Here is a 16844-nt window from a genome sequence, read left to right on the forward strand (position 1 = left end):
CCCTCGATTTCAATGTTATTCATTCTTGAATATAGTTGGAGCTCCGTGATTTCTTTTTGCGCTTTGGCGAGTGACTGCCTTAGTTCTTCTTTTGTACTCCTGTACACGTTTTATCTTTTGTACATCCTGTACGCTTTTTATCGCATCTGGTAATACCTGCGTTATAAACGCTGGAACACTTGTGCGAGAAACGAACGAAAGAATGCACGAAAATAGGAACCTGAACATGTGGTTATACGCCATGTTAAAAAAGGGCCCCGCGGGGATATATACGATATGGAAATAACACATATGTTTTTTAACAAAACCACGTTTCCAGTCTACGTAAAATATATATAGTAGTTGTATTTTTTTTTCTTGTCAGAAATAGCGCGAGGCAATTTTTGGATGCTCCGATTACCGTCCGATTTTAGGGTGGTTTCTCGCAAATGTCTCTCAGCCTTAAGAGCTCTCGTATTCAATATTCGTGTTTTCACGATATTTTCTTTTTTTCCTGTGAGGAAAAGTGAACGTTTGTATTTCTGCGTGAAGTTGTAACAGGCTTATTATAACAACATAAACGAAGGGAAGCGCATCTATAAACTGCAATATTTGAGCGCAGCTCTTAGGTGCCCGTTTCCGGCTTGAGCGGCATCGCCGTCAGCGTCGCCGGCGTAACCGCGGCGACGTTTCGCCATGGTGACGTTTCGGCACCGTGCCGAAACGTCCACGCAGAGTCACGTGACGTCACGGGGGTCACGTGACCTCAGGGGGGTCATGGGACCCCCGAGAGGCCACGTGACTCCGGTGACGTCACGTGAGCCCCTGAGGTCACGTGACTTCTGCGAGGTCACACGACCCCCATAACGTCACCAGGGTCACGCGACGTCGCGAGGTTCACGGGACCTCATGGTTACGCCGACGGCGACGGCGATGCCGACGCCGCTCGAAGGAGGAGTAGCAGGCAGGATGAGGAGGTGAGGAGGAGGAAGGAGGGGTATACCCTCCTCTCTGTACCCTTCCCTCCTCTTCCTTAAGAGCTGTGCTCTAATTCAGCATTGGAGGGAGTTGTAAACGGCTTTCATGTTCTTTCGTATTGCTGCTGAACTTTACGATTTTCATTTGCCATACAAAATGACTAAACGATGGTTGCACAATAGTAAATTGCAAAATATTGCACTACATCGGTATAATGAATTCAAATCAGTGTGTATATAAACTATATACACACTGAAAAATTTATTTTTATTTTAACAAAGCACAGGGAAATTTGAATTCGGCACATATATCGCGCAGAACCTTTATTCATTCAGCGCACGCCATCTCGTCTACGGAACGTCCTTTCATAAGTTCCTATTTCAGGTACGATGATACTGCTCGATGTTCAAAAGTCCTAGTTCCCAGGCAGCGAGTGCGCCAACCTTTCAGCTCAGCAGCTGCTGCCTTTGCCGCGTCCAAGTTCGTATCCGTCACAACGACCACCGCCCCGCCTCTGACCAGTGCGTGGCCGACTGCTTGACCGAATCCGCTTCCTCCGCCGGTGACAATCGCCAGTCGATCCGAGAGAGAGAAACACTCGCCGATTGCTCCAAGATGCCGAACATGCGAAGGTCCACGTTGTGCTTCTGACGCAAGTCCCTCTCAGCACCCCAGCCACGCTCGCTCTATCTCTGCCGGCCTTGAAGGCTGCCGTTTTCCGCATCTTCAATTAAAATCCGTTTCCACCCCGGCCGCAGCTTTCTTCGGTGAGACAAAAAAAAACAACAACAAAAAAACATGTGTACCTCAACGCACCGAACAATAACAACTCTGACAGAAGAAGCTTTTCCCATTGGTGTGATTATACCCTTCGGGGTAGTGTCACGCCATTTGGATAGCCATAATTATGGTTTATGTTGCCTACGGAGCTTTTGTAACTATATGCGAATGACACGCCAATGCCTCTCTTTTCTTGCATCAGACGACGATTAGTCACGACGCATTTGCCGCGTTAAAGATAAGATTTGCTACCGAACGTACGTGTCTGCAATAACATTTAATTTATTCAGAATAAAGTATAGTAGACTGAAATACTCTGTCAAGGCGTGGCCTGTACTGGTTCTTGCTGCGTGATTGATTCTATGGCCTTTTTATTGGGTAATGCTGCAGTCCTGTTGGTCACGGTGTCAGAGTAAAAACCTCACTACTTACAAGTTTCGGTGTTTTTTATGATGGCAGTGACTGCAAACTCCAAATATTTACGTTAACATCACATTATCTTCATAACATCATTGAACCAATGCCGCCTACACATCAGTAGTTGCCAAGTCGGGATGATTGTATACGTAAATACGCGTTCCATACCAATGCATGTAAGGTTCCACACGTGTGTAGCGAAGCAACGGTGTCACCCGGAAGGTGTTGTTGCTCGGATCCCATGTCAAACTATGAATATAAACTATGGTTGATACTGGGTTCTTGTGAAACGAGCTGCAGGCAAGATTACCGAAAGCGGCGATGGACTGCACAAAACAAAATCCTCTCCCTCGCACTGTACATGTAAACTCCTGCTTGAACTGACAAGATCCATAAGAAAACTGCGAATATTTTAACAAATAAGCTATTATACATTTATCCAAGTATCAACCGTTTCACTTTTCATAAAGAAAATAATATAAGAGCCTTATATATATTCCTACATGCAAAGAGGATAATTCTCAATCCTTATTGTCCTCGTATCTTTTACAAGGGTAGTGCTTAATATACATTTGTATTGTTACATTTGCAAAATGTAACTTCTCGTTTACCGCAACGGCTGGTCTTTTAGCCCACTCCATTAAATACGTATCTCAAAACGTGAGTTGCCGTTGGATTCTACAGACGGAAAAAGAATGCCGCTTGAGCATTACCTGCGCACCTCTAACTGATGAAACCTCTTGATAATCATTTTGAAAATCCTACCCCGTGCATGGTTTCTAGACTTTTCGACACCCTTATCGACAAAAAAATTTGTTACTTTCTCAATAGTTATTCCAAAAGTCGGAAAGTAGACAATACATTTTTTTTAAAGAGGTTCCTTACAGTCACGCCTACAATCATAGAGACATTTAAACTGTGGGAATATTTACATGCATGCTACATGGTTAATAGTAAACGGAATAACAACGTAGAAATACAATATTCCGATGAATAAAATGCTTACAACAAACTAATTTTCATTGCCGACACCAAGAAGAAAACTCAGAGATCTTCAAGATCCATATTTACGATCAGCGCAACATTACTTTGCAAAACGTTAAACAGGTACCAAACAAGAAACCTTGGCATGCAGTGCAGAAACAATACGCTAAAAAGATACACTTTTATACATCTTAATACTATCTGTTTTACAAGAGTACGTCCTATCCCGCGCGAGACATGAAAAATTGCAAACGACCACTTCAAGTGTGCTGCGATTGACAATGACCGCTTTGGCTCTGTTGAAATCTGTGCGTTATATGAATTATTTTTCGTCGACGTGTTTCAACATACCATACGCATTAGAACTATTGCTGTCAGTAGAATACTTGTAGATGTACCCGACAAGGTGGACAGCCATCCAGAACCCTTAAGCGGCGACTGCTGTAATTTTGGAACTGTTGCTGATGGGCAACGGCGAGGGGGGGGGGGGGGGGGTCAAAAGGCGGAGGGGGGGGTTGGCTGAAATTAAGAGGTGGCGATATTGCGTTTAACTATATAGACCTTTCCAAAACGCGCTTTTTTGCGATTTGCCATCTTTTATTCTTTTTCCACTGTCCTGTGATACGCGTTCGTACTGTGCGCAGTGTCTCTCTTCCACGAAATATAAGACGCCTCGCATGCGTCTAAAACCCAGTGACTTATCACTTTTGGCCTGAGTGATAAGCGTTGCAAAAGTATATAGGTGATATGGTTGAGCAAGGGCACGATAGCGCGTTTTCGATGCGGTGGAGCCCGCCCCTTCATGAAGTGGGTTTTCACTTACGGAAGCAGGCCCCCGGGTGTTGTCGGAAAGAAGCACTAAAAATTGCCTCTGTAGAAAAAAATATGCTAGACGTTATTATTCTTCAGGATATCTTTAGTGCCTGCAAATAGGTTTGGCCATATACTAAATATAAATAAAAGTGAAAGGCGCACTAACAGCCAATATTTGGAGCAGACTTATTCATAACTTCCAATTCAGTTGGTATTCAGTACGCCTTAGGCATAGATACTACACTATTTAATGGTAAATTAAAATTTCACTTTACCAGGGAAAGCCAAAAACGTTACTAAGGTGACCTTTACAATAAAACAGACGTTGCTAACGTGAACGGAGACTTCTTTGGGTCCACGTTATCTTTGCCCCTGCTGCCTGCCTTCTTGGTTTTCGAGGACATCTGTGGTACATTCTTTTGTTATCGATGCTCTCTTAGTGTCCAGATATACGGCTGGTCTCATGTTACTAAATACCACTTATCAACAGGTTAGTGTTATGCACTCATATGTGCACGGAATGAACCACACAAGACTGGTGGTGTTTCCATTGTTTTCGCTCATAACAAGAAACTCTTGACGGCGCGGTCTTACGGAGGAATATCTAAGATTATATAATATTGCCCTTGCTACAAAGAAAGCACGAAATTCACCGAAATGTCTCAATTTTTCTGGAACAATTAATTCTTTCCAGCTGGATCGAAGATACAAAAGAAACGTCATCACTGATGCCTCCTCTCTGGGTTAGAATTTTTTATTTTCAATTTTTTTTTTTCTGTAATGAATTTATTTTATATTTTACAATAAGAAGCATCTAATCTACAAAACCAGAGCCTACTCGCTTAGAATTTGTGATAACGTTTCGTGCACTCGGGACACGAGCGATGTGTCAGCATGTGGTGGTCCCGTTTTCAAAGTCTGGGTACTTTTTGTAATGCTGAAAATATTTCTTTATTTCTGGGAGTGTCAAGTTGGACGTAATGAGTTCGGAGCTGACCAACAAATCTGTAGGAGCCGGAGAACGATAATTAGTCCAGAAAGCGGCAAGAGTCAAACTGCCTTAACATAATGCTGAGCCCGTCCAGTCTGAACCCGACCCTTGATTTGTAGTTTTCCGTAGCACGGCCTGAGCTGACGGTACGGGTTGGTGTGAGCTAACACGGTTTTTAATGGGTTAGACTATTTGAAGAGATGACGGGCTTCAATGGGGGAGAGTAGATGGGCCTTTAATGGGTAAGGGGGATCCTATTGCACATCGGAGAGGAAGGTTTCTTTTTTAGTAAAATACAGGATTCGATGGAGAAAATGAAACCCGGTTTTTTGGCCCGCATAAGTAAACTGCGCATCGTGGAAAGCTGAAGCTCTGACAGAGCATAATTCCAGTAATGGTGATGAAATGCCAAAAACAGAGTACGTGATGTTACCTGTGTCAAAAAAAAAACTAACGACAAAATTTTTTGAGCCGACATCAATCTATTGGTAATATTCACAAGATATAAATATGACAAAAACCTACTGAGTTAGAAATATAAAATTGTTTTATTTTGATAATTTTTTTTTGTGCCACTAGTGTTACTGGCAGCCACAAGTTGAAATTTCGGTTGGATACATGTTAAACTTTGGCGAACGTCGGCTCATGGAGATTTTTCTTTTTGTATAGTTTTATCTAGTTAGCATCATGCGGCCAAACTTTTGATTTTATAACAACCGCTGGCATCATCATTTCACGCATTTCTAGCTCCATGCGATTTTCTCGGCCTACGTTATACACATTCCACGCTGAGAGGACTTCGAAAATTCAGGAAATTTATAAAACTCTTAATCTACCATTATAATGCAATTAAATGCAAAGGTGCATGTGAGCTGGACGAGAATGTCGAAAATAATTCCTGGAGAAGGAAAGCAAGGAAAACAAAAGAAAAACGCAAATCTCAAAACGCAGCTAGGAGACAGGAGCGTGACCGAAAAAATCCGCCTGGTTCTGATATCAAACCAGGGACCTCTCCATACGTCCGGATAAGTTCCGCACAATGCTTCGCCTTCCCTTTGAGGAGTTCCACGTTTAAAGCTGCTGATTCCTGTCTTTTCAGGTTACTACCGTCAAATAAAGGAACACGCGAACGTAATATAAGATTTTAATTCCACCAGGTTTTAAGATAATCATTTTGTATCCGAAGGACACTTGTCTTTAGAACCACTGAAGAAGCAGAGCAAATTGTTGTGTGTATGCTTAGACAGCCAGAAGTTAGTCTGCCTCAGTGGGCGTCTGGTGTCCCAGCTGTATATGAGCAATTTAGCCAGTGCGGTAAAACCACTAACCTCGGGTCTTTAACGTGAATCACGCAGTAGTGATACACGACCGCACGCCGGTACGATGCTCATTCAATCGAAACGGGCAGGGGCGGGGATTGAACCCTGGATCCCCATTGAAGAAAGAAACCTTTAATATTGCAAGTAGCTTTAGCGTGATTAAACGGAAATATGTTGTCCGTCTTTACTTTTATTTATTGGCCATTCGAAATCAACAAGAAAGACGGACCATTCTTTAAAGAAGACTTAAAACTAACACTAATAACGAACAACCTAAAACGGGAACCAAATATTGTACATAATATATGCTATTTTGTCTGCTCTTCCAACTCTAGTTTGTTTAAAGATTTAAAACTAACCTCCAGAAATTGGCGACTTTATAACACAGTGATATAAACTACAATTTTTTTATAAAACAAATTTGTCCTAAAAATAAAAAAAACTCCCACTTCGTTTAAGCGCCCTCTATGCGGAGCGCAATTTCGTCAGCTGCGTGGTCCGGGGTTGCGCGGTTACGTCAGAACACCGAGTCCGGATTAGCTCTGATTGAAAGGATAGTGGGTAGACCTCAAGGCAAGCTGCTTTGAGGTCTACCCACTATCCTTCCAGTCGAGCCAATCGGAGCTCGGCGTTTTGATGTCACTGCAACTCCGGTGCAAGAAGCAAGACGAGATTGCGCTCTGCATTAACATTTCCGAAACCTGGGAATTCTGAAAAATCGTGCGTTAATTAATCGCTCGATTTGACCCGACATGCGTCCGCATCTATAGATTAACCTAGTTCTCAGTAGACGTTTGGTGGTCGCTTCACCGTGCATTTTACGGTAATGTGTTCGATTTAAACCGAATAATCATACATCGTATATAAATATTATGTAGGCGAAATTTATATAACTTAGATCACTTCACATAGAAAAGCGAATTTTTTTTTTCATTATAATTACTGCCAGCTTGAAAACCTTGGGGCGTGGCTTATCATCGCGTTGAAAATCGGGCGAGTTGGTTATGCATAGGGACGAAGAGGGAAACAGTGCCAATAGTACGGAGGACAAAGAGCGAGGAACAAACATACCAAGTGCTGACTGACTACTGGTTTATTTCTGGAAAACCACCTAACAGCGTAATAATTATATATCAGACCATCGTCTAAGTATGCGTGTCACAGCTCTCCAAGAACATGACTTCCTTAACGAAACGCGCAGTCGAGGGAGCACTGACGCACTCATCCTCATACTTCGAAATGAAATGAGCCTCGAATATTTCAGGAGTCACCTGCTGACTGTGCCGAGCAACAATTGTCCTCTTTTCCAAAAGAGGGGAGCACCCACATCTATCACAATGAATGGCCAAATTATCCGAAGCTGAAGATCTTATTAGAAGTTACAAATTTAAGGAATGCTAATGGGGGTATAAGGAGAGGATGATAATAAAGAACTTTTAGATTCTGCGTTTTACTTTTGTTCCTGAGGCCATAGGAATTTTTTGTTAAAAACTTATCGGCAAAAAAATACAACAAACATCATGGGCAATTAAAACAATAAGGGTAAAGGAGAGCTACCTTTCAGCTTTGATTTCGGAGGAGTTCATCGCAATGTGTCAAAGTGCATTAATACTACATTTATCATAGAACGTTACATCATCCCAAGAAGAGCAAACTCTTTATTTGAAACAACGGCCCTAAAAATGGCATGAGATAACATTATTTCTAGATTTTGTTGTTTGGTTGTCAGGTGTATTTTTTTCGTGTGTGGCAGGGCGTGCAATATATTTACGCATGAAAGCATTTGCCAAAGAATGTCGAAAGCCTGCATCGACTGGAACCACCTCCCCTCCTCCATCGCCCTGATCACCGACACCGTCCGCTTCAAATCTGCTATCTGCAACCATCTTTTGTAACCCTGCTGGTGTGTTTATGTTGACGTTTATTATTATTTTTGTGTTTATCTCGCCCAGTCCTCTCTGTAATGCTTTGGCCTGGAAATGGAACGCAGATATTTTTTAGGTACTGCTGATTGTACTTTTGCTATCAAGCTAAGCAGCGTAACTCTGGAAAAAGGACGAAATGAGATAACAGACAACACATCACAAAATTGAGGTTCTGTGTGATCAAGTTCAGTATTTCATTTCCTCCGCGCTTCAGAGCTTAGAATACGGTGTTTTGCAACCAACTCGCCCGCACACTTTCGCTTCTTGCAAAGCTAAACCATGTTCTGTTAAATTAGATTGAACGCGTTGGGGGGGGGGGGGGGGGGGGGGGGGGGGGGGATAAGAGATTCAAAAATGCGAAAGAGTAAGACAAAGGGGACGGACAGGATAAACATCTTTCGAGGTCGACAAGCCCTGCCGAAGCATGGGAAAAGGGTTAGTGGGAAAGATTAGACCGGCAAGAGAGAGGGGGTGGAGGAGAAAAAAAAAAAGGGGGGGGAGAGCGAAGAAAATAGCGAGGGGGGCGGGCAAGGGTGTAAGGGAGGTTGGGGGGCGCTTGGCGTGTACAGGTATCTCGTCCCGAAAGCTCTCCGAGTCAACGCCCGCCAGTCCGGGCCATCGAGGTCGCCAACCCCAACCCCAGGAAGGCCATCTTTCTCTCCGAAGCAGGAGTGAAGGTGACGAAATGTGGCTCAGCGCTCTTCTCATAGCAAAAGCCTCCAATATTTCCAGCCCGTACCGATTCTTGTGCGCCCCCAGGACGCGGGTGGTGGGGAAGGCAGGGGAACACTGGGCGCATGCCCTGAGGTGCACCAGCATCGGGTGTTCGGAGCCCGCCTCATCTTCGGTGATCTCCCGCTGGTGCTCTCGTAGCCGGTCATTGGAGCAGCGCCCTGTCTGCCCGATGTATTCGGCCCCGCAGGAAAAGGGCACCGAATATACCCAACCGGTGGCACATAGGATAGATGTCTTGAAAGAGGTAGGATTGGGAGCGACTTTCAATCAGCTTTGTAATTATTAAAGCATAGCCTTAAGTCTGTCTTCGTTTGCCCTGTATATTGCATTTTGCAGACCACTTCACTCAAACAAATAAACCACACTTGAAGAATCGCATATCAGGTTCCCTCAAATTTTTAAGAAATACTGCGATTGTGTGTTGCAAACGCTGTTTGTATTTTGCGTTGATTTACAGAGCACACTCCCAGTTTCGTACATGGCCTGCATTCGTCATTTGAGGTTGACTAAGTCGAGAGTTTAAAAGTGTGCCTCTTAGGCCACGTGATCATCTGTAGACCACACCAGGGGCGTACGGAAACGCACGTTTAAGACGTTCACTTCATTCTAGGATATCGAAGAGCTGTCTTGGGATAATATTTACATTAGGAAAGTTTGTGTTGTAAGTTAGGCATAGATGCGCGCGTTTTATGTCGGGTTTGGGAAGGCGGCTCGTAGTTAGGTACTCGCGATGCAATTGTTTAGCTTTCTGAACTGCGTCATCAATTACACATAATGGACATTTTGTTTCCCCGGAATGGTATTTAGGTTTTGGGTGCTCGTGTCAAAATCACCGTCTTTAGAGCAAATTCGTTTAAAACGGTGGGCTTGGATGTAGAGGACGCTGTTTTTAAAATGGCGTGGGTGGTCGCTCTGGTCGTGGAGATAATGTTGTCGCTTTGTCGGTTTATGATAGAGATTTGTGGACAGTTTACCAGTTTTAATTTCAACAGTTACATTTAGGAACGTAATATTTATTTCAGAGTAGGCGTATGTGAAGTGAATGTTCGGGTGTACAGGACTGTAATAGTCCACTAAACCCCACAGTTCCACCTCGTTGTGTGTTCAAATAAGAAAGATATTGTCTATGTATATCTTGCACAAAGTTGGCGTCATGTGGAATTCAGAAAGAAGTTATTTACTCCAGCTTTCCCATACATAATTTGAAATAGCTGGGTCGCATCCTAGTTCCCATAGTGATTCCGCTGACTTGCCCAAATCAATCTTTATTAAATTAAAATGCATTAAGTTCTAAGACAATCCTCGTTAAACTTGCAGTGACATGTGCATGTCAATTACAGCAGCTATGCCGTCGTCCTGGGGAATGTCTATGTAAGTAACTGCATAACTGTTGATACACCGTGCATAAAGGTGTGCTGTACGTTTCACAATAATGATTTTTTTTTCCTAAGAACTTGGTGACCTTTTGGCACACCACGTGTTCTAGACAACTGCAACTTGTCAATGTACCAGGTATCGGGCGGTGGTTAGACATGAAAAAAGAAATATCTGACCTGAATATTTTAATGACATGAGCATTCCTCCAGCCGATGGGGAGCCTACACTCTGACAATGTTGCATTAAATATAGCACATACGTTATGGAGATTCACTCAATGTAGCGGCGTATAGCATGACATTTATATAACATAAAATGCAACGCCGCTGTCATTAGCGCGTCCTTGTCATCTTCCCGCACATGCGTTCTGAGATCTGATATTGATCGAAACCGTCTTCATAAAGCAGCAGAAAAAAATCTTTAAGGAAAAGTCATACTATGAATTGTAATCTTTCATTAGAAATAAGCATATTATATACCGAAAGGTTGGTGTACACTCAAGAATCGCGTCTCTCAAGATTTTTTTTTAAATAATGACTTCGGACAGCAGCAACATCAACGCCGGAGTATGCCACGCTATAACATAAATTGATATCAATGAAGGGATTCCGGGATTTCATAAATTTCATATCAACGGGCCGCATCAGAATGTACCAAGGAAACACAACGTGAGTGCACTATTTTGCACACGAAACAGCATCTTTATCCCAGTAGGCTCAGGGACTAGGAGTTGACTGAACTAGGTCCGAGTAGAAGGCAAGGACATCCCAGTATAAAAGAAAGTTTGAAAAACTTTCTTTTATACTGGGATGTCCTTTCTGAAAGTTGTATTCTTTCAGAAAGTTTGAAAAACTTTCTGAAAGAATACAACGGTTGGAAAATGACTTCCAGGCCGTGAAAGTCTGCGACGAAGTTGTTTATAGTTTACAGAACACCGTGAAAGAAATTCAAGGAAAGTTAGTTGATCTGGAAGATAGGGGCCGCAAGAATAATCTTCTGGTATTCGGTATTCCTGAGATGATAAATGAGACAGAAAAAGACATAAAAGATAAGGTTATCAAGAACCTGTTTTTCGAACGATTAGGGGTAAGAGTGCAGTCTGTTGAACGAATTCATAGGTTGGGGGCTAAACGTGGAAACAACACTAGGCCGGTTATCATGAAATTATATGATTATAACGAAAAAATGGAGGTCCTACGTAACTGTTCCAAGCTAAAAGGGTCAAACATCTCTGTATCGAACGACTATTCGAAAGAAACGCTGGGAATACGAAAACTTCTATGGGCAAGCGCGAAGGCAGATAAAGAGAGCGGTTCGAAAGTCAGGCTGCTCAATGATAAGATACAAATCGATGACGCATTGTACCGCTGGGACGCTGAAAAGAACTGTCGCTCTCAAGTTTCAAGAACGCGAGACAAACGACCTGCATGACAGCCTAGTCGATCCGTCAATCGTGACTTCTTGTTGATAAACTTGAACGCTCGTAGTTTAGTAAATAAAGTCGACAAACTTGAACATATTTTGTTATCATATGGCCCTGATGTTGTTGTCATCACCGAGACTTGGTTACATAGTGATATTGATGATAATGAGATTACTCCATTGAATTATAAGGTACACCGAAGAGACCGAGGGTCACGTGGCGGTGGCGTGGCGATCCTAGTCAAGTCTCATGTTCAGTGTAGCCCCCTGCTCAATCAAATTCCAGACCACGAAAGTCTGTTTTGTCAAATTACATGGCCCAGTAAGCTGATCACTGTCGCTGCTGTATATCGTCCACCAGGTGCACCTATATCATTCATGGAAAAGTTGTATGATTACGTGGAAGCGAATATTAAACATAAATCACATGTTGTAATAGCAGGCGACTTCAACCTGCCGGGCATCTGTTGGGAAAAACTTGCACCAGGTACTAGCGATACCAAACATTCCGAAATTATCCTCGACCTCGCTTTTAATTTTGATTTTACACAAGTTGTCAATCGGAGTACCAGGCACGGCAGATCTGCTGACACAACTTTGGATTTGGTATTTTTGAGTAGCGGCCTATCAGATTATGAAGTTTCAGTATACGAAGGGCTATATGATCATGACTTAGTTAGCGTGACTTGTCATTTGAATTCAGATAGACCAGCGAAAGAACGTACTAGAAAGTTTGTAAGGGACTATGAGATGGCAAGTGACGTTGACATTTTAGACTACCTTGAGATGTCTTTGTATGAGTTCGAGCGTCCCAGGCAGGTAGATGAAATGTGGGAGGACTTTAAACGAATAGTTAACTATTGCATTAAACGTTATATTCCCCTAAGGCTAATTAAAAAGAAGCAACACCCATGGATCACCAGGGAAATTCTGCACCTAAAAAGGCAGATAAAGCGAAAGCGTAAAAAGAAGTTGGTTAATATGCAAGTAATTTCGTGTTTATCTGATAAATTAAAGGATAGCCTACGTGCATCAAAGCAAAAATATTTTACTGTCACTATGCAAAATTTCATGAAGTCGGACCCCAAGCAATTTTGGCGTTATCTCTCTCCCACAAAAAAGCCCATATCAAATCTTGAAGTTGACGGTGAGGTCGTCAATGATCCAGAGGTTATGGCCAATGTATTCAACACTTTCTTTCAGTCCGTGTTCTCAAGTAACGTGACTGAACGTCCTGGTCACGATGTGAGAGGTGGTGTTGGATACAACGGACCTATAATGACAGATATTTCTATTTCAGAAGAAGGCATTTTTTCTCTTTTGTTGCAACTTAAAGTGCATAAGTCTGGTGGACCCGATAACATTCCAAACGCATTCTTAAAACGGTACGCTGAGTGGGTTTCAAAATATCTAACGATTATCTTTAAAGCTTCATTATCGCAAAGTTCCGTTCCCTCCGACTGGCGATACGCTAAAGTCGTGCCTATTTTTAAAGCTGGCAACAAATTATTCCCAACCAATTATAGGCCAATATCACTGACGAGTACCAGCTGTAAAATAATGGAACACATTGTCTCAAAGTCATTATACGACCACTTAGAAAACAATAACCTTCTCTATAAAAACCAACATGGCTTTAGACGAAAACTTTCAACGGTTACCCAGTTAAGTGAATGTATTCACGACTTCTGCAAATCTATTGATGCCGGGGGACAAACGGACGCAATATTTCTAGATATGTCGAAGGCTTTTGATCGAGTCCCGCATAAATACTTGACAAAAAAACTTAAATTAATTGGAGTCAGCCCGGAATTGGTTAATTGGATAAGTGCATACCTCAAGGAAAGAAAACAATTTGTTGAAATAAATAACACGGCATCTGGCGTTTTACCAGTATCATCAGGAGTCCCACAGGGCTCCGTTTTGGGTCCGGTCTTATTTTTAATATATATTAATGACATTGCGCAAACCATTGACGATTCTATTACGGTACGATTATTTGCCGATGACTGTCTACTTTACACAGATATTAAAACTAGCGAGGATCAAACTAGTCTGGACAGAGCTCTACAGAAAATTGGGTCATGGTGCCAAGAATGGGGGATGTTAATTAATATTGACAAAACTGTGCTTCTAAGGATATCGAATAAGAAAAATATTCTCCCTTATGTATACACAGTTAACGGGTTTCCTTTAAGAGAAGTTAATAGTTATAAATATTTGGGTGTAACAATTGAAAATAACTTAAAATGGGGGAGCCACGTTAACAATATCTGCTGTTCTGCTAAGCGTACCTTAGGATACTTGAAAAGGAATTTTAGGTATGCAACTATGAGTGCCAAGCTGATGGTCTACAAAACAGTCATACGACCAGTATTAGATTACGCAAATGTAATATGGGACCCCCATCAAAAAAATCAGATTCAGAAATTAGAGAACGTACAAAGACTTTCCGCTAGGTACATACTCTCAAAATATAGACGAACCGAATCTGTCACTGGCATGTTAAAACAGCTTGACCTTATACCACTTTCTGAGCGGCGCAGGAATGCTCGACTAAAGCATATTTTTATAATGTATCATGGTTTTTTCAACATTGACTATACCCTGTATTTGAAACCCCATATAACTCGCATTCTAAGAAATAGCCATTCTAAAATGATCCAGCCTTTTCAAAGTAGAGTTAATGTATTTCACTGTTCTCTCTTTCCTAAAACAATAGATGAATGGAACCTTCTATCGCAGGAAATTGTGAACTCAAGTTCCCCAGTAGAGTTTTTAAATAATTTGAAGCGCTTGCAGAACTAGTTTTTTTTTTTTTTGTTACTATTGAGTGGTGCATTCCGTTTGCTAGCTTAATAATGTTTTCTTTGTAATATGATTGTAAACTACACTTGTTGATGCGGTGTTTCTTGTTTTCCTGCTGCTGTTTATTTCTGATCATATTTTGTCTCCTGTAATGTGTGCGGTGTTTTTGTTTTGCTGCAGTGTTCAGTACCGTACTTTTTTTTTTTTTTTACCCTCTCCTGTTATGACCCCAAGTGGGGTTAACAGTATCTTGAAATAAATAAATAAATAAATAAATAAGAAGTGCGCTAGAAGGTATTCTAAACACCTGTTGAGTAGTTCGTGGTTATTCAGTATCAAGATCAGTCAGAAGTAGACCGCTCTAGAGACGATATGCTGCTCCAATCTTTGAGAGGCATGCTCGGTCTGCTTACCGTAACTGACGCCATATATATGTCAGTGGCGATCTGCTATGGTGAATCAGGTCAAGAAATCAGCTCATTCCTTCATAACTGGATTCGCTCAGGCCAGGATGCCACTTTCGTCGGCTGCTGTGGGTCTTGAGACGCCCAAGACATTGAATGGCAGAAGTGCTTCGATGTGAAAGGAACACGACGGTGGGGTAAACTAAAGACCCTCATTGAAGACAACGCTGTGTACGGAGTGCGGACCTTACTTATGACCTACCGTCACCTAGGAACGCCAGAAGCCTGCACCGAAGCAGTTACCAAACACCACAGCTTTTGGTATGCAGCGAACTGGCTGGTGTTTGGATACTTTGAGGCCTGGCTACCTTCCCCTAACTTGTTTTGTAGTCAGCTGAGGAAGCTTTGTTGTTGCGTTATTTCGGCGAAATTTCAGAAATCTGGAAAAATAACCACTGAAGTGGGTGCCAATCACTCCCGTGAATATCAGCGGCCTGAAACTGAGCACATTTTTTTTTTAAATATCACCAAGGTGAGATCTTCCCTCTTAGTCTCGTTTCGTTTTTTGGGGGAAGCCAGTAAGCATAGCCTGCAGGGCCCTTGCCCAGCGTATCTAAACAATTCACCACTTGCGATGGGCACAGCAGAGATATAACACCTCAGGCACTAGCTCTACTCAATGCAACATTAGTAAAGGCAGTATTCTCAGTAGGGAATAGGCCGCACAAGTACCGGGCTAAGAAAATTGACGTTTTTATGTCCTTTCGGAAATTCTCTTATGAGGTACTTAGAGATTGTGATCTACCAATAGTCAACGATATCGGAGCATCTACGTTCTACGTGATGAAATTAAGCACGATTCCAGTCACTGCTGGATATGCCCTCGAAGAGTCGAAGCTGCCGCTGATTTTCTTAGTGCTATGTCTCGCATTTTGCTTCGTCACACTCGTTGTTACAGACTTATTAGATGCTACGACATCTGAGATAACCGTGGCTAACGATGCCATGCATTTCATAGTTGCGACGTTCTATTCCGACGTCTTGTGATTTGCAAACCTCTGCTCGATTCTGCACGAGTCGCCGATTTGTCGTTATACCGTGGGTCCTGGGCAGCTTCTCCCTTTCGGTGTACTTTAAAGGAGAGCTGACTTCGTGGCTGGTCTCTCGCACACCAGAAATCATCATGGACGATTTTATTAAACTCGAAATGACCCTGGACGCTCACACAATTCGACCATGGTCTACTCGAGACATACCGCGCAGGCTGACCGTTTTTGATTCGCAAGACAACTGAGTTCTAAGCAAACTCATGCGGTCCCTCGGTCCGCAGACGGAAGCGACCACGATAAAAGACGGAATGAAATGCGCTTCAAACAAAGGCCGGCTGTGCTTCGTGATAAGACAGTTGCCGGGCTACATGCGCGCCACCTACCCCAGAGTGACCGAGTCAAAGGATCCGCTTTTGCGTACCTATGCCAGTGTACCTGTGCGGAAACACTACCGTCTCGGGATGACCTTTCGGTCGATCGTTCGAAGATTCTATGGGACGGATTGGTTCCACATCGCTAACATCGACTGTGAGGTCTCTCAGCCGAAAGAGAGGGTGAAACCGGCACCGGAGATGCTGAATTTGCTCTCGTTTGCGCAGTTTATATTGCCGTGTTTTGGTGTGTCAGTGTTTGTGCTATGTTTATAAGTGTTCTTGTAACGCTGCATTGTTCTATGTGCTGCGAGATTGACCAGAGTACGGTAGTGTAAACATTATGGAGCAGTGGTGAGACTTGGCGTTCTTGAACACATTTTTGCAAGTGCATTTTAGCTATTTGTTGTTTTTTGGCCCAACCCCTTTCAGTTACCGAATATAACGAGTGTTCTGTCACCCGAAGCAAAGCCGCGGCTGTCTGATTTTATA

This window comes from Ixodes scapularis, unplaced genomic scaffold (assembly GCF_016920785.2).
Source record: "Ixodes scapularis isolate PalLabHiFi unplaced genomic scaffold, ASM1692078v2 PGA_scaffold5__190_contigs__length_132052651, whole genome shotgun sequence".
Classification (NCBI taxonomy): domain Eukaryota; kingdom Metazoa; phylum Arthropoda; class Arachnida; order Ixodida; family Ixodidae; genus Ixodes; species Ixodes scapularis.